This window comes from Mixophyes fleayi, chromosome 8 (assembly GCF_038048845.1).
Source record: "Mixophyes fleayi isolate aMixFle1 chromosome 8, aMixFle1.hap1, whole genome shotgun sequence".
Classification (NCBI taxonomy): Eukaryota; Metazoa; Chordata; class Amphibia; order Anura; family Limnodynastidae; genus Mixophyes; species Mixophyes fleayi.
Window position 1 is genome coordinate 25723086 of NC_134409.1, and position 22701 is coordinate 25745786.

Here is a 22701-nt window from a genome sequence, read left to right on the forward strand (position 1 = left end):
ATAAAAAAAAGACATTCACAAGTTGGAAAGTCTCATTTTAACTTAACAGCAAATAATTATCTATACGGATTAACTTGTGTCCATGTATTAATTGAACCTCTATAGAACAGCAAAGATAAAATGAAGGGTTTAAGTTAGTCATGGTAAATTTTACTTTCAACGTTCTGCAAGTGTATAGTGGACTTTTCGCCTCTTTATACATTTAGATGGCACAATACTATTCCTAAATAGAGGGATAATAATATGTTGACACTGATGTGTGTTATTTATATTCCTAATGTGCAGAGATTTATATTGTTTGTGACGATGTTCTCCCCGTGTTTGTGTGGGTTTCCTCCAGTGCTCCGGTTTCCTCCCACACTCCAAAAATATACTGGTAGGTTAATTGGCTGCTATTAAATTGACTTTGGTCTCTGTCTGTGTGTGTGTGTGTGTTAGGGAATTTAGACTGTAAGCTCCAATGGGGCAGGGATTGACGTGAGTGAGTTCTCTGTACAGTGCTGCGGAATTAGTGGCGCTATATAAAGAGCTGATCATGATGCTGACTAGTAGTTTTTACTACTTACTATTATTCGTCTATGCAGAGCTCTCACTGATTATTTCTATCTTTCTGCTATTAAAGTTATGGCCAGAAGGTTTGAGAATTACACTTTTTTTAGACCTTTTTGTCAGATGTTGCTACTGTATACTGAAGTAAAATTACAAGCATTTCATAAGTGTCAAAGACTGTTATTGACAATTACATTAAGTTTATGCAAAGAGTCAATATTTGCAGTGCTGATCCTTCTTTTCAAGATCTCTGCAATTCGCCCTGGCATGCTGTCAATCAACTTCTGGGCCACATACTGACTGATGGCCGCCCATTCTTACCTAATCACTGCTTGGAGTTTGTCAAAATTTGTGGGTTTTAGTTTGTTCACCCGCTTCTTGAGGATTGATCACAAATTCTCAATGGGATTAAGGTCTGTGAAGTTTCCTGGCCATGAACTCAAACTTTCGATGTTTTGATCCCTGATCCACTTAGTTTTCACTTTTGCTTTATGGCAAGGTGCTCTATCATGCTGGAAAAGGCATTGTTCATCACCAAACTGTTTTTGGATGGTTGGGAGAAGTTGCTCTTGAAGGATGTTTTGGTACCATTCTTTATTCATGACTGTGTTCTTAGACAAAATTGTGAGTGAGCCCACTCCCTTGGTTGAGAAGCAATCCCACACATGAATGGTCTCGGGATACTATACTGTTGGCATGACACAGGACTGATGGTAGCACTCAACTTTCCTTCTCCGGACAAGCGTTTTTCCAGATGCCCCAAACAATCTGAAAGGTGGATTCATCCGTGAAAATGAGTTTACCCCAGTACTCAGCAGTCCAATCCCTGTACCTTTTGCAGAATATCAGTCTGTCCCTGATGTTTTTCCTGGAGAGAAGTGGCTTCTTTGCTGGCCTTCTTGACACTAGGCCATCCTTCAAAAGTCTTCGCCTTTGCCTGATGCCATTCCTGAGCAAGCTCTGCACTGGTGGTGCCCTGATCCCGCAGCTGAATCAACTTTAGGAGATGGTCCTGGTGTTTACTGGACATTCTTGGGCGCCCTGAAGTTTTCTTTACATCTATTGAACTTCTCTCCTTGAAGTTCTTGATGATCCGATAAATGGTTGATATAGGTGCAATCTTACTAGCAGCAATATCCTTGCCTGTGAAGCCCTTTTTGTGCAAAGCAATGATGACTGCCCATGATTCCTTGCAGGTAACCTTATTTAACAGAGGAAGAACAATGATTTCAAGCATGACCCTCCTTTTAAAGTTTCCATTCTGTTTTTCTAACTCAATCAGCATGGCAGAGTGATCTCCAGCCTTGTCCTCGTCAATACTCTCACCTGTGCAGAGCCGGACTGGGCCGGCGGGGGACCGGGGTATTCTTCGGCAGGCTCCGACCCTGATCGCTCCCCTCTTTGTTGGTGGGGGGAGCGGGTAACTTACATTTTTTTAAAAAAAAAATATATATATATACTCACGTGACTGCAGCTCCGGCGCCCCTCCTCCCTGTTCCGTTCACACTGAATGTCGGGCGTGACGTTATCACATCCGATGTTCAGTGAGTAGTGGTGCATAAAGGAGTCGGCAAGAAGACAGAAGGCAGAAGAGAAGAAGAGCAGAAAGAAGCCGATAGAAAAAGTAAGTGAAGGAACGGAAGCAAGGGGGAGTAAAGGCAGCATGGCAGAGAGTGAAGGAGGAGCACAGACAGCAGGGCAGAGGGTGAAGGGGGAGCTCAGATAGCATGAGAGAGAGTGAAGGGGGAACACAGACAGCATGGCAGAGAGTAAAGGGGGAGCACAGACAGCATGGAAGAGAGTGAAGGGGGAGCACAGACAGCATGGCAGAGAGTGAAGCGGCAGCTCAGACAGCATGGCAGAGAGTGAAGGGGGAGCACAGACAGAATTGCAGAGAGCCAATAGGGAGCACAGACAGCATGGCAGAGAATGAAAAGGGGCCAAAACAGCATGACAGAGTGTGAAGGGGCCAAAACAGCATGACAGAGTGTGAAGGGGGCCAAAGCAGCATAGCAGAGTGTGAAGGGGGCCAAAGCAACATGGAGGACGCAGTGTGATCATAAGGAGGCACAGCATGGGGATGAAGGAGCACAGTAATGTGTGTGTGATGACACAGCGGGCTTATTGTAATGTAATGTGTGTGTGGTAGGTGGTGGCTAAATAATGGGTGCTATTTTGTTTGTAGGATGAAGGTGGGGCAATTTAATTTTATTGTGGGGACTATTAATTTAAGAGGGTTTGTTTGAGGGCTATTAATTGAATGTGAGGCTGAGTTTGAGGAGCATGAGGTCTATTTATTAAATGTGAATATGAATTATTTAATGGCAGTGACGGTTGCGGAAAATAGGTATATTTATTATAAGTAAATGCTATTATTTTATTGCTGGGGCTATCTGGAGGGAGGGAAATAGGTTTATTTATTAAATGGGAATACAATTACTTTAATGTAGGGGCTGGAGGAAGGCCTAAGTATTAATTTTCGGTCCTATTGATTTAACGCCGGGGCTGGTTGGAATTTACTAAATGTACCCATTTTTTTTCCAAATAGGGCCCCCAACATTCCAGGACCCAGACAAGCTGCAACTAAAGACTAAAGAAACCAGCAGCCACAGGTGGTGAAAGTGACAAGAACAGGTAGGACAGTCTTTCAAATGTTCTGAGTCTAGTGGGACAATCCCGATTTTGGTGACTGTTCTGCCCAATCTAAGGGCCAGATCAAGACTGTGTACTCTTTATATACACACTGCATTTTTTATACACTACACTATGGTGCTAGCTGTCTTTCGTGGGCTGACCACTCCCCCTCTAGTGTCTGGTCTCAACTCTATGATGGCTGGCCAGACCTCCTCTGGTGGGCCACTAGCGTTGCAATCCCTTCATGCCCCAGTCTGACACTGCACCTGTGTTAACGAGAGAATCACTGACCTGGGGATAAATGTATCAAGCTGAGAGTTTTCCGGCGGGTTTGAAAAGTGGAGATGTTGCCTATAGCAACCAATCAGATTCTAACTGTCATTTTGTAGAATGTACTAAATAAATGATAGCTAGAATTTGATTGGCTTTTCAAACCCGCCTGAAAACTCTCAGCTTGATACATTTACCCCCTGATGTCAGCTGGTCCTTTTCTGGCAGGGCTGAAATGCAGTGGAAAAGTTGTTTTTGGGATAAAGTTTGTTGTCATGGCAAAGAGGGACTTTGAAATTATTTGCAATTCATCTGATCACTCTTCATGACATTCTGGAGTATATGCAAATTGCCATCATAAAAACTGAGGCAGCAGATTTTGTGAAAAATAATATTTGTGTCATTCCCAAAACTTTTACCCATGACTGTATATACTTTTAACTATTGATTCACTTAGTATTTTTTCCTATATGGTAGTAATAAATATTGGGTATTTAACTACAAATACGTCTATCCTCTTTTATACTCCATTTTAAGACTGCACCAATACTCTATTGTAAACATTTGTAATAATTGCACTATATAATAAAGTATTATTGTTTTAGTAGCACAGTAATGATTCTTTATCATGTGTATAGTATATATCTGAAATGATTGGGGGCCATTTATGGACCAGCATTGCAGTGCAGGAGACCAGTTGGTGTTCCTCGCAGCTGCAGATTAGGCACGGCGAGGTGCCCTAGCTGCAAAAACATGACATTGTTGTATAGCGTGAAACGTTTAATTGATTTAGCAGGGTGCTGCAAAGCATTTCATCCATGCAAATGGACCTCAACCTTAAACCACCTCGGTGGTAGCGGCACTTATTCCCAACGTTTTTACAAATTATTAGAAGTAAATGAGGTACAGTTTCAGAATATGTTGACTTTTACCAAAGTATTTAAGAAAGGGAATGAAAAGATTTGTCACTTGAAATAGACAGTCCCAATATCTAAAGGTGTTATTCCACTTTATGCCGCCTGATGCCACAGCTTGCAGTGTACCCTCGCTCCCTTTTTCTCTCCCTACCCAGTAACTTTATGCAAGAAGCCAGATTTTCATGCCTCAATCAGATACTGTATGTCTAAGCATGCAATGACATATAGACCAGTCACAGGGTCACTACTAAAGCCACTGCATGAGAACTGTGATGGCTGAACATGGGGGGCTTCCTTTCGTTTTGAGCTCCTGCACTACCACTGTCTGTCACTGCGCTCGGGTAGTCACCGTGGGAAAAACCACAGGCCTATGGGTCAAACACACATAGGCAACAGTTATTCTAGTTACACTGAGTATAGGAATGTAGGATGAAAGGCCGATTTTGCTGTAGCCTTCATTCCCATCACCTCAAATATCAATGTCTTATCTGTATAAAATAAATACTAAAAAAATTAAATACTTGGGGGTAAATGTATCAAGCTGAGAGTTTTCCGGCGGGGTTGAAAAGTGGAGATGTTGCCTATAGCAACCAATCAGACTCTAGCTATCATTTTGTAGCATGTACTAAATAAATGATAGCTAGAATCTGATTGGATTTTCAAACCCACCGAAAAACTCTCAGCTTGATACATTTTAAATTCTGTCACCCTAAACTACTGTGGCCCTGGCACAAATCCAGGCCGGAGTGGAAGAGTGGAAGTGAGGACTTCATCTCTTGCTTCTGAGAATACTGCCTTACCACGCCTCATGGAAATGACGCAGCCAATGTAGTTTGGGAGCTAAATGAGCCTCTGGGAGCTATAAGTATGTGAGTCAGGCAAGCAGTATATTGGATGAAAAACCGAATAAAAGTTTAAATAAATGAGGGCGGTGGGCCAAATGTGTCAATAGTGAGTGCCTAGTGGTAACATTTACCCATAGGCAAGATGTCTGTTTAACTCCCACCTTAAAAGCTACAATGATTGCATAGATATAACATGAGCTGGCCCGGAGCATATACTAGTGTTTGCACCGACTCATAAAAATGCCCAATCATGTTTACATACATGCTGTGTAAGTCATGCTCTTGGCAAAAGACCCCAATCACTCCTCCATGGTGTTTTTTTTCTTACATTTACTAAACGGTTAACACTAGAGAAAAAGAACAGAAACATAACATGAAACAAATCAACAGGGATCTTACAGAGTGAATTGTTTTCTGTACAATAGCTAAATCCTCTTTCTTTTAAAACTTGAAACAACTTCTGGGGGTAAATGTATCAAGCTGCGAGTTTGCGGCAGGTTTGAAAAGTGGAGATTCTGCCTATAGCAACCAATCAGATTCTAGCTGTCATTTTGTAGAATGTACTAAATTAATGATAGCTAGAATCTGATTGGTTGCTGTAGGCAACATCTTCACTTTTCAAACCTGCCGCAAACTCGCAGCTTGATACATTTACCCCCTGGTCGGTGTAATTGTTCATGCCCTGCAAGACAGAAATGTTTTATTATACAGAATCTGAAATGGTTTAATAATCTCTCTTGCGCCTTCCTTGAAAACATATATGAATGAACACGAGCAGGTGTTTTTCCCTATGTACAGAAATGACATTACATACAAAGAACTATGTCACTAATGGTCCTCATCTAGTCAGCTGCCTTTCCGTTCAAGCAGCAGTTGCTAATATCAATGGCTTATTTACTCTACTCAGAGTGGAATAGAAATTTATTCTGCTGCAGTCGTTGTAATCACAGTATAAGCATCAAGTAATTTTAGAGGATTTCTGCCAGAACTGAATTGTAGAATTTAGACTGTGTAAATAAACTGGAATAAGATTGCTATCAGCTTTGTATAAGGGATTATACAAGAGAAGTGCTCTGCCTATATCTGAACATATGCTTATTTCACATCTCAGCTTCCAAATTATAGTTCTGTATAATGAGTGACATTTTCAGCCTTCTCATCCATCACATATCTCGTCTCTTATTTAGTTTAAAAATAACAAGTTGGCTAGAGATATACAAAAGAATAGCTGCAAATTAGAAGGATTTTTTATAATTAGAATGAATTGAAACTTTTATTGTCTTGCTTGGAAGAATACTCGGATAATACGTGTGTTCATGGTTAAGATACTTTTTAGGGGATAAATTTATCAAGCAGCGAATTCCGCAAGTTGCCGATATTCAGGAGAGATTTAAAACAGTGCTTAATACATTTACCCTAAGGTCTTAAACATGCCAGTAAAAGGTGAAGGGTAGCATTGGAGTTCCCGTGGGAAATTTCTAGCAGGAAGGAGGTTGAAAATAAATCCAGTTTTGGGGCTATTGTTGCTTTCTAAGTTTGAGAATCTTGACATGATTTATTCATAAGCATCTCTGTCAAAGGGAAGTTGAAATAGGTAGATGGATAGATGAGTAAATATGGGTTTCTGAATTATATTTATGTTTTATAGGGTTGTACATTCAGCATCTCTAAGGTACAGACAACACATTACTCTGTGAAATATTAATATAATTTGTTGCATGATGCTAATTTTCAGAGTATTTTTTAAAGAGTGTCTGTTTTGAGTATATATGTAGTAAAAACTTATTTGCTTATTTTAATGTGTTCATAGTTGTCCTTAAATAGCACAAAAGTGGTCACTGTCGTTCAGATGCATAGATCATCACCATCATCATCACCATTTATTTATATAGCGCCACTGATTCCGCAGCGCTGTACAGAGAACTCATTCACATCAGTCCCTGTCCCATTGGAGCTTACAGTCTAAATTCCCTAACACACACACACACACACACACACACAGACAGACAGAGACAGACTAGGGTCAATTTTGATAGCAGCCAATTAACCTACTAGTATGTTTTTGGTGTGTGGGAGGAAACCAGAGCACCCGGAGGAAACCCACGCAAACACGGGGAGAACATACAAACTGCACACATATAAGGCCATGGTCATAAATTGAACTTATGACCCCAGCGCTGTGAGGCAGAAGTGCTAACCACTAAGCCACCATGCTGCCCCGTGATTGTCCCATGAAGCTAACACACTAATATATTAATTGCAGATACAAAAGAAGATGTCATAACTCATAGGGGCATATTCAATGTGGTCGCGACTACGCATCGCTGCGAGTGTAAAGTGACAATATGGTACCGTAACATCGCAAATTTTCCTTCCCAACCTCATGGGGTGCGCATGGAAATCCGCGATCTTGCTGTAACATGTTGTCAGTGGAAGAGCGTATCCACGATCTTTGCAAAGTATTTCATTAGACATTAGAGAATAACATGTAACATTAATAAATAAGGGTCCATTTAAGAACCAATGGCACAATGCAAAAATCCAGTATCATGAATAAGGGCCACTCAGTATAACCATTGGCTCTTTGGTGCATAAAATGCTGAAATAACCACAACACTCTATTTAATTGTCACAACATGATACACCTGAGCAGACCTGTTGTGTGTGTGTGCGAAAATCACAACACTGGGTCTGTCTAAAATGACCAAATGCCCCCACAATCAAGCCCAAAGCTCTGTCACAATGTTAGGAACAGCAAATATCTGTTTTTCTAAGCAATGTTTTTTAGTGTTTTGTACAGGTGCTTTTGTGCAAGTCTGCTGGGTGTGCTTGCAGTATTTACGGTCACATGTTTTATGCCATCCGGGGCTGGTCCTATCTGTTGCTTATTGGTGCCAGCTGCTTGAAATAGCAATCTGTATCATTCAGACCTTGCCAGTTATAGCTTCCACACGCTAGCACCTCCGCTCTCTTGTTCTGTGCTGTTTTGCATCCTGTCTGCCTTATGGTATCTGACCAGGCCCGGTGCTCCCATTAGGCAAGGTTAGGCACTTGCCTAGGGCGCCGGGCTCTGGAGGGCGCCTGAAGGGCGCCACAGAATACTTAATGACTTTAAAACTGTGCGGCGACCGCTGACCATACCTGTCAATGCCGCCGTACAGCATTCAGATGCACGGGGGAGGGGGGAAGAGGCTATTTTGTCACCACCGCCGCCTCTCTGCTCCGTCTCCTCCCCTCCACTTACTAGTGTCAGTGAGTGGAGGGGAGGAGACGGAGCAGAGAGGCGGCGGTGGTGAGACAAGGTAAGGAGAGACGGGGTGAGGGGGGAGGAGGGAGGAGGGCACCGATTTTTGCGGGGGGGGGGGGGCGCCGATTTTTTAAAAATGCCTAGGGCGCCATGGATCCTAGCACCGGCCCTGTATCTGACTCTTACTTACCCAACTGTCCTGTGTGCTGCCTGGACAGACCCATAGCCTGGGAACCCTGACCGTCCTGATTGCTGCCTATAGCACATTCATCACTGCTCTGCCATTTGTTCTGTTATCTGGATTATGCATCTCATTACTCTTCACACCTTGCTATAGACCACCGCTTATCTATCTCCATGGTTGCTATTCCACGGACCTGTTATATGGCAGAAAAGGTCATTCATGCTGTGCCTGGAATAAACTTTACTGACGCTACTGCTCCTTCTTTGTCAGTACTTGTGCTGCTCCACTGGCCAAACACTGGAATTCCAACGTGTACATTACTTTGTGGCTTGCTGTACTTTTCAGTATTCTCTACTGCCAAGAGTAGTACTGGTTGAACTTGACTACTGCTTCCTTCCTGTTCCATCATCCGTACTTGCTACATCAGTTTTTTTTTTTTTGGGTACATCATCAAAAACAGTGGGTCTGGTACTCTCAGATCATTCCATTATCTTTGCTCGTATCCTATTGTGCAAATCTACACCTGTTACGTTATCATTATTTGAGATAAAGTCCTGAGGACAACCCAGGATTCGTGAACATATTTAGCTCCATGAGAACAGGGGTTGCTATAGCCGAAGCTCTCATCAAGATAACTTAGCAAGTAAGGGTTTATGACACACAACTAGGGTGTAGCTCAGAGCTGACACTCTTAGAATGACACATTACTTCTTGTCTGATCCCAAACTGGAATTACAATCTAAGTTACTGTAAACCCAAAAAAATCCATGTGTTGCTTATATTATTCTAGCAACTAAGCTTAGCTTTAAGAACATAAAGACAGAATGTTACTAAATGGAGTTTATGGCTGCCGAAGGTCATGTGCTTGGTTCCACTGGCTGCAAAATTGTACAAAGACTTTCCCAAACATGAATTATTTTAATATATTGTTCCTATAAAGAATCTTTTGTGACTGCAAGGATTTCCCAATCATATAGCATATTTGAGCTGTGCTATAAACTATAGTTGACTGGTGGTCTGGACACCTGAGCATCTCTACATGAACAATCCAAGCTACATGACAAGTATTAGTCCTCTAAAGTATACATCAACCTAGAGTAACCCCTTGGTTACTTTACACAGAGTGGTTTGCTGCAATCCGTGCTATCAAAACCAGCTCATATATCTGGGATATTAATATCTTATGTTCCAAGTTCCTGGCCAAAATCATGACCATAGTAAACAGTAGATTTCTGTTCAACTTCCCTTATTTAAATCAAAAGGGCAGGAGGGAAAAGGGCAGGAGGCAGCAATAACATACTATGATTTTTTAATAATATATATAGTGTCTTAAGACGGCATCCATATGGAACATGCTTAGAATCTTTTCTCATTTGATCGCGTCACCTACTGCAATGGATCCATGAATGTATTTCCTTTAAAACAAAGCCACGACAGCCTTTGGTAAAATAAGCAGATTGTATTTAAAAACCAATAAAGGAAAATCTCCTTTCCTTTCCTGGTGATTAAAATCTTAACATTATCTCAAAGTTCTCATTCCGTGTAAACAATTTCATTGAATAGTCATTGATGTAGAATACTGTACTACTCTATCCTAAATGTCTGGGGAGCAACATCGGCTCAATACTTTCTACAAAACCGCATTGATTTCTAGTAAAATCACCTTCTTGACTTGTAACAATATACAGAAAATCTAATGGTTTTAATGAAAGCTGTAACAAATTGTGGGACATGGATAATTGTGCAAATCAGTTGCTGTCATCCATAGCAACCAAAAAGACTCTACGGGGGGAATTGACGTTCCTGTGATGAGCCGTCGGACATAACAGCGATGTCCGCCTGCGTTCATTGCCAGATACTGCGGTACCGGAACATCATGATTTTCTTGTGCAACTCTATGGGGTGCACAAGAAAACCTGTGTTGATACATTGTCTCTGAGCACCTTCATGAACATTCCGGGAAGCATTCCGTGGCACATTGTGGGGAAATGAATTCCTCCCTATTTGCCATTTCTCTGGTGCACTTTACAAAGCCAAAAACAATGTCAGTTGGTTGCTTTGGTTACAGCATCCTATCTGCAGGTACTTGCACACCACTTTTCATAAATACTCTATACCACTGTATATGTTTACATACAAATATATTGCTATCCAAAGCTAATTTATCACAAGCTGAATATATTAACATTTGACATACTGTACTTTGCGGTGTCTCTAACCCACTTGCAATGCCAGCTGAAAGTGAAGCAGCGCCTCCCAAAGCAACTTGAAACATTTGCAAACTAATTATTATTTTCAGTCCCTTGAATACAGAATGTAAAGTAATTACGCATTTGATTAATTAGGGGCTATTCATAGCAGCAGCTTATTGTCCAATGTTGTGGAAAGATGGTTGTTTGCTAAAGTATAACCCAAGACTGTGTTCACCCTGAAACTTTTCTATGGTGTCAATACATGAATCTCCAAACCAGTGTTGCCAACATATGTAAATCTTTTTTTGCACATAATTATGTTAACAAACTTACTGACTGGTCACATTTTTATAGACACATTATTATGCAATAAAAAAAAGTTCTCCAAATGAAAACTGTTGGGACCCCGTGGCAGTGGAACGTGGAGGGGTACAGTAACAGGGTTTTTCCTCCAGCATTTTTCTACCTCCCTCCCGTGATCAAACAAGGAGCTTATCCTCCGCAGTAGAAGATACTGTATTTTCTCTTTCATTCCGCATATACAAATAAAATATTGTTTCTAGTGTCGCTGATTATCTAATAGTCTTTTAGATATTTCCATTGTCACAATTCACTCATATATCTAGTGATGTTCCATGTCAGAATGTACAGACACGTCCAGGCCTCCTCTACATTATATTATTATACTATATTATTATTATTATTATTATTATTAGTTTACAGGGCACCGCAAAGGTTCTGCAGCACCATACAGAGGGCAAACAACAAAACAGTACATGGTATTACAGGACAATACGATAAATAAAAATACAGCGCTCAACACAGCTAATAATAGCCTAAATGGGCAATAGGGTGCAAGGGGTATATTCATGTCAATCTGAAACTTGTTCCTATGAGCATGGGCACGACTAACAGGAACCACTGAAAGAGGAGCCACTGAAAAAGGCGTGGAGCCACTGAAAGAGGAGCCACTAAAAGAGGAGCCACTGAAAGAGATGTGGAGCCACTGAAAGAGGAACCACTGAAAGAGGAGCCACTGAAAGAGGAGCCACTGAAAGAGGAGCCACTGAAAGCATTGTGAAAACAATGGAGGAGTGGAGTCAAGGGGCAGAGAGCCCAAGGTGGAGGTGCAAAATATAGCTGGTGAGCATCAGTCATATTTAATGAAAAGAGGAGGAGCAGGAGGGAAGAGGGCCCTGATCAGGAGAGCTTACAATCTAAAGGTACAGAGGCAGACAAACAATTGACACATGGGGTGAGTCAGTGTAAGGGGATCTAGAAATTAGTAAGGAGGGGTTGCAGCAAGATTGGGTGTGATGGAGGAGGAAAGAGGGTGAGGTGTAGTTTTTAGGACGGGTCAGAACTTGTAGTCGGTTAGAAGCAGATTCATTTTAGCACCTAATCTATAACATCTCCTGCAAATTACATGGTCACTTTAACTCTTTAATACCATGTATATGTTGTTTTGAAACATGTACATTAATCATTTTAAGATTAACAAATTACTCCATTATGCACAACTTTTTTTAAGTGATGCTTTCTCTTTAATTATTTAGAATACAGAAAATAAAGGAATTGCTTCGAATATTTTAACATAAATATAAATCATATCTGCAAAACAAACAGTTTTTCTTAGCTCTAACCTAATGGGTTATCGGAAGTTTGGAAACTGCCCACAGTGGATTTATGAGATTTCTACTAAATGCATTAGAGGGAAAAAAAAGAAAATATCAACCACAAGATTAATAGCAACATTTATTTATTCTAAGGCTAGATTATTTATCTGGGATAATGTTTTTTGTTCTAGTAAACAGTGAGTAGGGAAAGGCATACATGAACTCGTAAAATGGAATTTATGTACACACGTATGCTATGAGCATAAAGTTATATTATAGCATAACACAACAAGACACAAAACAGTCACACGTAATAAGTGCAATACAAAATGTTTTTCTTTTGTGGGTCTAAAAGAAAATGACTTTCAGGCCAAGAGGTGGTAATTGCTATGAGAGAAGAACACTATATTATTTATATTAACACTTAACAATGTACTTGGAAACTACAGCAGACTGTGTTCAAATCAGTATCAAGCTCAAATTTATTGCAAGATTAAAAATGTGATTCTGAAGAAGAGGAAACCTAGATATGGAAAAGCTTGGCACCAATCTTTTTTTGTGTATTAGAATTGAAACCTAATTGTATATATATTTTACGTGCATAAAGGAATTCTTAAGTTGTCCCTTTAGGTATACACATTAAAGGCAGCTGTTTTGTTCACTGAACCATATTCACCCTAACCATTTTATTTAAGTGACATCACAGAGGACTGAGGCATCCATTAAAAAAAATATATTACATTCACAAAGCGTGTAATAACGGGGTATTACGCTATGGATTCTGTTGCGCCATATAATGTGCTTAGATGCCCAGGCTCAGAAGAAAAGTAGTAATAGTTGTACAAAGTAGTAGTAAAGTCATAACTGGGGTCTTAATGTTCTCCCTGTGTTTGTGTTGGTTTTCTCCCACACTCTGAAAACATACTGATAGGTTAATTGGCTCATAAAAGTTGACCCTATTATGTGTGTGTGTGTGTGTGTGTGTGTGTGTGTGTGTGTGTGTGTGTGTGTGTGTATGTGTGTGTGTATGTGTTAGGGAATTTAGACTGTAAGCTCCAATTGGACAAGGACTGATGTGAGTTGACAAATATTCTCTGTACAGCGCTGTGGAATTGGTGGCACTATATAAATAAATGGTGATGGTGATGATATATATTACAGAGTTCCGTTTCCTGTCCTTAGCTTTGATTGTTTATGCAGAGATAACTGGTGTCCAGATGACCAGTCAACTATGGTTTATTGCACAGATGTGAAAATATTGGGAACTACTTTGTAGTCACAAAGGATAATAGCTGTGGTCCCTCCAAGCAAAGACATGTTCTTTGTATGGGAGTTACATTAAAATAATCCATGGTTGAGGAGCTCTCTGTACAAATATGAAACCAGTGGAACCAGCCAGGTGACATGTCATCAATAGCTACCTTGGAAACCATTATTATATCTGACCAAGGATTCCACATAACATACTCATGTTTCCTATGAATATTTGTGGAGAATCATAACTGGGTTAGTGGACTTATTGTTAAATGTCTGCTATGTCCTAGAAAAAAGTTATACTATTTATAGATCTCTTAGGGGCATATTCAATTAGGTTCCATGATCGCGGTAACGCGCCGGAACTGGGCACGAAGGTAATTCGCGGCACCGCAATAACGCTGATTTTTCTTCGCACCCCATAGGCTTGCGAAGGAAAATCTGCATTATTGCGGTACCGTATTACCTCCGGTAATGCACACTCCGCACTCACACACTCACAGAGCCTAATTGAATATGCCTCTTCGATTCATATTGTATATTAATTGGTTATCACCATTTTTATTCAATAGGCATTGTTACATTAACACTCCATTTAATAAAATTCTGTCTTTGTGTTCTTAAATAATTAATGTGCTAGATAGGCTTGGTTTTCATAATGTTAACTAAAACCTTCATAAAATTGTCAGCTCTTAAACTAAATCTTAATGGTTGCAGAACTTTGGGTTTAATAGTGAATTTGAGAAATCATTCTGGGGAACTTTAGTAGTTATAAGACAGACCCGTTTTTTTTTATTAACCCTTGTACACCCACATGTCATGTATGTCTAGGTGGGTTTTGGTCATGACAGGGAAGAATGTTATTCCAAATATTTGTAATCTGAGTCTTCAGACTACATATGCTATATCTTGTGTATCCTTTTGGCTAAATGAAATCTCTGTGTTTTACATCCTTTAAATATGGATAAAATTTATTAACAGAGGCCAATGATATGTTTTCATTTGTCAGTACATTTATTATTTCAAGATAAATACTGAATATTATTTTGTATCATACTGATAGACCAGTTGCACAGTGGTAGGTATTGCAACTATTTGTAAAATGTTGACAACTATGCAAATACCATTAATGGTTGTGAAGGGTCCAGACCATTTAAGTCTGAATGTGTGAAAGGCCACAATGATCTGAGCCTAGGGTCGCAGAACTGTAGGGTAGGTAGAGTAACCCTTGTTTCATTGTACTTTCATTTTTTTGATCATCATCACTATTCATTTATATAGCGCCACCAATTCCGCAGCGCTGTACAGAGAATATTTGTCATTCACATCAGTTCCTGCCCCATTGGAGCTTACAGTCTAAGTTCCCTAACACACACACACACACACACACACATACTTGGGTTAATTTTGTCAGCAGTCAATTAACCTATCAGTATGTTTTTGAAGTGTGGGAGGAAACCAGAGCACCTGGAGGAAACCGACGCAAACACGTTGGAGAACATACAAACTCCACAGAGATGAGGCCATGGTCGGGAATCAAACTCACATATGTAAACCTTAACTTAACCTTACTTAACTTTATACACAACTTGTATGAGACATGATTAGAAAAGAGATATTATTTCAGCATTGGTAATGGGTTGGGGATCACATCTGCACATCACAAGCTGCCTGGTGGTGGAAATTTCAGTCTGATCATGTGACCTCTGGAACTTTAAATGTACAGTAGTAATAGTAACTACATGAAAAGCAATGTAGTTACTTTTACACAACTGCTCGTCTGTGAGAAACTCAGTCCAAGATAAAGAAGAGGATCCTTCCTTTGTATGGAACAATCTTTACAAATCCAGAGTAATCCCAATGTATTGTCCGGCCATATGTTGTAAATTAGAGAGGTACGGACAGATTGCAGCTTATTGCTGTGAAAGACTCACCATGGCTCAGAATGTTTTGGGGTTTTTTGCAAACTTGGATATCCCACCTACTTATGGGTTTTATAGGCAAGGGTGGTGGGTGGCAAATACTTGAGCTCCAAGTTATCTTAGTACTGTTCCTCCAATTCTCATCCAATTTGCACATTTAAAACCCCTTGCAAAGGTCCACAAGACCTTTGTAAGGGGTTTTAAATGTGCAAAATAGACCTTAAGGGTTTGTTTTGTGAATATAACTCCTATCATCATCAACATCATCGTCATCATCATCATTTATTTATTTATATATATAGCGCCAGCAAATTCCTTAGCGCTTTGCAATTGGATCCTACATTATGTCTAACTGTTTGCTAGATACACTCTTTAGAAGCGCATTTCTAGCACTTTTCTTTCCTAAAGGCTGTCATCTTTAGGAGTAGTATGCAGGCCTTTGTATATCCACCATTGCCCACACCATCTGCCATTTCTGCTGCTCAGATTAAACCCAATGACATAGGATAGGTAAAACAACGGTGGGTGTTAGTCTAGGGGGCTGGGTATGCCTGGCCATTCAAAGGCAGAGTGCCTACAGGAAAGGATAATGCAAGATTCACTCTACTAGAGAATGTACATAGCAAATAATTAGACATAAGAGAGGGGTTGTATTTACAATTTAACCCTTAAAAAAGACCACAGAGCTAGCCTACTGATTGACTCTTCATTATTTATTATATAGATATAGGGCCTGATTCATTAAGAAAAGTAAAGCAAAAAAAGAGCAACTTTACACCTTGGCAAAAGCATGTTGCATTGGAGGGGGAGGTACATTTATAATGGGGGGACAGATTTATAGTTGAGGTAGGGCATGTCCTAGATCAACTTTACATTTCAGTGTGCAAATACGCTATCAAGTGTTTGTGTGCTGCATAAAAAAACAGCCAGTATTTAACGTAGGTGCAGAATAATAAACTAATTTGCACCCCTTGCACTGCAACATGGTATGTCCAGGGTCAAATTTACCCCTTTTTTTTCTAAATGACTCAGGCCCATAGTGTCTATAGTTCTTCTAGGGTAATATCAGATAAGCAACTGTAAAGTCCTTGCCTTACTTTCCTTAATGAATCAGGTCCATAATGCTTAACTGTACTCATACAAAACAAGTAGAGATGTTTTCAGTCAACCTGGTTAAAAAATGAAGAGATATATTGACCCAGTAAAAAACAATTATTTCACTGCCCAGTTACAAGCCCCCTTCCTAGTTAATTATCTTTCATTTGTACATACAGACACTGAACACCTCTTATCTCCCCGTTGCCAGTCTGCATGGTAACAATTACATGATTTTAAAGATCTATGTTACCTTGCAGTTTGCCTCTCTCTCTCTGCGTGGAACACTGAATTATAATTATGATTATTTAGTACAAAGTTCAGATACAATTGGCTAATTTTATAATAAAAAACCCACACTCATTCAATTGAGGACAAGCAACATAGATCACTGTTTTTAAAACTCACACAAAACTTGTTTGGTTGGCCAGACTTGATTAATTCTGGTGCTTTGTTATCCAAAGTCATTATAATACCTTTTCATTTTGATGAAATTGGTACAATGACTACATGCTTGTGTGGCCAACTTCTCAAGATCATGAGGCATCTCCTGAGTTTTATTAACACTATATGGATCTTTGAACGTTAGGCTTTGACTTGTAATGTATGTTTAGACCATATTAAGATTGTCTTTATCACATCAATACATTGTACAAAAAGAGGACCTCATATCATGGGAGGGTGGGTAATTTATTTAAGTAGAATACTTTGTATGAAACAAACGTTTTCATGTCCACTATTGATTTCTACGACACAGTCCAGCCATCTGGACCATGCTTTGTAAGGATCTCAGGGGCAAACGCAGGATTTGTAGAGGGGGGGTTTCCACACCACACCACCAGTGGGCGTGACCAGCATGCATGGGGGGCATGGCTTTAATATTAGACAATGCTTGGCTGCTCTCCAACTCTTCCTACCCCCTATAATATACATGGGCAATGCTGCGTGCACTACTGTTAGGTGCACGCAGCTCTCCCTTTTCAAACAGAGCCGTGTGAAGCGGGGGCAGGGTCCAGCCACCTCAATTATACAGTGCCTCAGGCTGGAGGGGGGTTTTCGGGCACTAGGAAACCCCCCTTGGTTTGCCTATGGATCTCTATACCTCCAGTTCACCTGCTCTACTACAGTACCCCATATTGGTTTTCGGCACTGGAAATACTAGTGCAGTACACTGGGAGCCATCGATGAGAGACAGAGCTCTGCCCAGTAACCAGTTAACATACTAGTCAAGCTGATTAAAGAACATGAGCGAAGAGGAGGTAAAACATATTTTCCAGAGTGTTTATGTGCAGTGCTGCAGAATATGCTGGTCATACACCAAGGATAAAATGACATTAAGTCCCCCAGGTGACAGGTCCTCTTGAAGCAATGACAATACCAATCACTGCCCTCTTCATCGTCACATCTATTTGCAAATGCAGAGAAGAGATACCTAATACTAATTGATACTCTCCAATTAGAAAATTATCATGCTGATATCTGTGTATAGGCTTAACCAAAATCAAGCACCCTCTTTTGCTGAGCTGCTCCAGCATGTAGGGCGCAATTGCAAATGGACCAGATTTAAGGAAATCTGGTTTCGCCTGAACCTGAGTAACAATTACAGACTGATTTGCCCACTAAATGTGGACTTAAAAATCTTTACTAAAATACCAGCAATCTGCTGTTTAATGCTCATTATACAGTAAAAAGAAAACGGTTAGAGTTGAGTTTCTAAGAACAATCCGGACTTGAAGATCCAATATCACAATTGATGCAGCAAAACTTTATATATTATGCTGTGTTAACTCCACAAAAAATGGTCATTATGCCATTATGCTTCAAATGTCATTTATACTCTGATCTAGATCTCCTAAAATATACTCCTATATTTCTCGTGCCGTTACCCATCTACATGCCAATAAACTACCATTCATCTGATAAGGAAGATGTTATCGCCATTGAAAAGCCCATTGCAACATTAAGACGTGTTCATAACATACTGAGCAGGAGATGATACCTATCTTTCTCTCTCTGCGCACAGATTGTCTTTCGATCTAATCACCATATAACAATACGTGCTTATCTCTAGCTGCCTCCTCACCCTTTCTTCCACCACACACCCATCACATCTCTCTTTCTCACTCACTGCCATTATCTAATCCCGTTTAACCACTTCATAGCCTGTGCACTATGCATCAGATCGATTGCAATTCACTTCTCCCCGGTTTCTGCTGTGGAAATAGGCTTTCTACTGCAGTTTTTATGTTGTTTTTTATATAATTTATTTTCATTTCTCCTCCTATCTCTAGATCCATGTGTCTCTCTTTCCTGCTGAGCCCCCCCAGTCCTTCATCTCTCTCCATCCCTTCCACTTCTCCCTCTCCTCGCTAAATCCTCCCTCCTTTCTCATGCATTTGTCTCATTTTGCTCCTGTCTACATGGAGCGTTATTATTTTGCTAGGCCGTGGCGGCAGCAGCCGTTGTCTGACAGGTGGATGTGAGACAGATGGGGTTTTAGAATTATACCTCTCCCTCTCCACTCATACTGACACCCTTAAATGCAGGGTGTCAGTGCCAGCGGTACCCCTGCTCTGCAATCTCAGCAGACAACTTCTTGCTACTGGGAATCTGTGCAGCAGTTACCTCGATTTGCACTTTGAAAGTATTGAAGCCTACTGCAGCAGAATTAACCCACCGCTTGCAGTCATCAATATGAGAGGAGTTGTCCTATTAAAACCCTTAGTGATGGGAGAGAACGAGCAAAGTGACAGCTGTTTGTCTAAAGGAAGGAGAGAATTCCTTTAATTGGACAAGATATCTGGGCATCTGTGGCTCTTGCACTTCGGTTGTACAGTATGCAGAAGCTGGAACAGAAATCTAGCAGTAGTTCAGCTTGACCTTGGCTTTGCAAAGTCAGTTAAAAAGCAATACTGTCAGACAATGTTGTGCCATGTATATCATCTGTCTTTATAAGGTGTGAGGAAGACCTTGTGACAGTCACCTTTCCTGCTCATTCTTATTCTAATTCAGATTCTTAGAGCTCAGTGTTGTTTCCTTTGCAAGGATATGTTCAGTGTATTAAATTGTCTTGCAATTTATTATTGCACAATGTTCATACAATCAAATATATCTCTCTACATAGCTGCGTCTGTTCCAAAGCTACAGCTACTTGTTGGGGGTGCGATGGTTTGTGAGCCTGGTACCATAGCTTCACCGTAGTAAGGGGAAACTTCCCCATACCATTTATAAGGTATGCAGGCTGCCCCATAACTTTGTAACAGAGACAGCTAATTGGGCCAACATTGTTCTATAATAAATGTATTCCGTACTTGCCAACTTTACTCGTCTCCCGTCGGGGAGATCCTGGAGGGAAGTTCAAGTGGCAAGGGAGGGGCGGACCTGAGGCTGTGATTTGTGTGATTTTGACCCAGCCCCTGTGGAACAATGCCACCATTGTGTTATCGTGCCATGGGGCTGGGGCCATAATTATGAAATTTGCCTTGAATTGCTTCATCAAGGCCTCCGTGCTATCACTAGGAAGTGGGCAGAATTCAGGAGGATGGTCTGCTCTCCCGGGAAATCAGGGAAAGTACCCTAAATTTGGGAGAGTAGATAAGTATGATTTTTTTCTAACAAAGTTTAATAAAGTGATAAAGTGGACAATATGACTCCTCTGCATACAGCACTATACACATTGTAATTGAGTTTGTGCGATTCTGGCATAAATGTTCTGCGTAGACAGCATCACCCTTGTGTTCAGAATGTGGGGGGAGGTACAAATTTAAATTGTGCAGAATTGTGATTAGGATGTCTAGGATGTCTCTAAAGATGCAAAAGGAAAAGGCAAGTTGCTCAATCCATTTATAACTAGCAAATGGTGCAAATAGGGCGAGAGGCAAACCTTAAGTGCAAGTAAAAAGACAAAGAACAGGTCTCTAAAGATATCTAGCATGTAGCTAAGAATATCTATTTGCATTGTTTGCTTAATGGACAAAACAGCACTGACAAAGATCATCTGTAGGGATAATCTCACAAGTTACTTTACCAGGGGATTTGCTCCTGCTTGGAATGACAAAACAGCACTGTGTGACCGGATGTTATTGGTGTAGTATTAATTCATTGTTTATAATCTGTTTTGAATGCCTCACTTGAATATGAGAGGAATACCGAACTTTGCATCATCAGATAGGAGGATCTGTGTAAATTGGGGATTCCTTGCTAGATGCGGGCTGGGTGAAATCATGTGCCTGTGCCTCATAATATTGCACCCACATGAAAAATGAGATTTAATTTTGCAGGACATGATATTTAAATGTGATTTAAGGAGTGTGGGGATGAGAAGAGTGTCTAGGGAGGTGGTCTCTGAGTTGCAGGTGGCCCAAAGGACTGGGAGTTTTTTAGGGTTGCTCAGGAGTTGTCGATTGTTAATCGTCCGATACTTCCAATGAGATGGATTTTGCACCATCTAGGTGCATTTGATGTAGGTATATCATCATCATCATCACCATTTATTTATATAGCGCCACTAATTCCGCAGCGCTGTACAGAGAACTCATTCACATCAGTCCCTGTCCCATTGGAGCTTACAGTCTAAATCCCCTAACACACACACACACACACACACACACAGACTAGGGTCAATTTGTTAGCAGCCAATTAACCTACCAGTATGTTTTTGGAATGTGGGAGGAAACCGGAGCACCCGGAGGAAACCCACGCAAACATGGGGAGAACATAGAAACTCCTCACAGATAAGTTCATGGTCGGGAATTGAACTCATGACCCCAGTGCTGTAAGGCAGAAGTGCTAACCACTACGCCACTGTGCTGCCCGACAATGATAAATGCATTATATTTGCATATTTGCAAAAAAACATTCGGACACACACAAATGTGGCACATGTGACAGTTGTCGGACTTTTGTTGATAGCTCTTTAAGCATCAGAGAGGAATCAGATACACTGGCTCTGTGATTGGCTGGACACAAGCCAGGGAGAACCACTCACATCACATACGTGTTTCATGTGTCAGACATATGAATGTACGGGTATTAGAGCCATCATCTATCTATGACAATCAGGGAATTAACCACTAGGCAGCCGTCTTCTATGTGCAATTTTGATGGGATAACTTTCTGCAGAACATTCTGAGATCTTTCTATCGCCTAATATAGAACAGTTCTCAGAAGGAGTCGTTAACAAAATCCATAAATATTGCTTTCCTGTATGTTCATTTACATGTTTAGACACTGCAATGCAATAAATACTGTATACCCTAAAGCGTTTACAGCCAGGTATGTCTGCACACTGGTGGTGAATAAATAAATAAATAGATGAAAGACCTGAAGCAGCCGAATAACAATTAAAAACCTGTTTTTCGGAGCTGCCATCTGATTATAACCCCAATTAATGTCTATAAACAGTGATATTTTTATATAGCTGCATACAATAGTACTGGGCCCTACTCACTGGAGTGCAGAAGAACAGTAATCTCTCAGGGGCTGACTCTTCAAGAAAATCCTCTACATTTTCCTTTACTAGTTAACTATTTTTTCCTTATATTTTTTTTTATTAGAACGTAATTTCACACTTTGGTTCATAGCTGTCCGAATAACAACTTTCTCGTCGCGGATGGCCTGCGTTATGGGCTGTTTGCTAAACCCCGCACTACAGAAAGTGACAGAACCAATTACTGTAGTGACTGTTGTCAAAGCTGTGTTTATCTGGGCTCCATGGAGTTAATACAGTATTCACAGGGAGGGTCAGATGAGTTGGAGAACTGTATAATTGTCTAGGGTTTGTGGGGTACATATGTTCTTGGAGCACAAATAGATGCCCCAGGGACGTTAATGTCTGGCTTTTACACCTCTTCCTTTCCCGATACCTTTGTCTGTCCCAGCGCTCCTAAGAAGCTGATAAAGGAGGAATTACAGGCTGTTCATGACATACACTGACCAATCACTGTGTTCTTCTTTCTGCATCTTGGATGTCCTCTC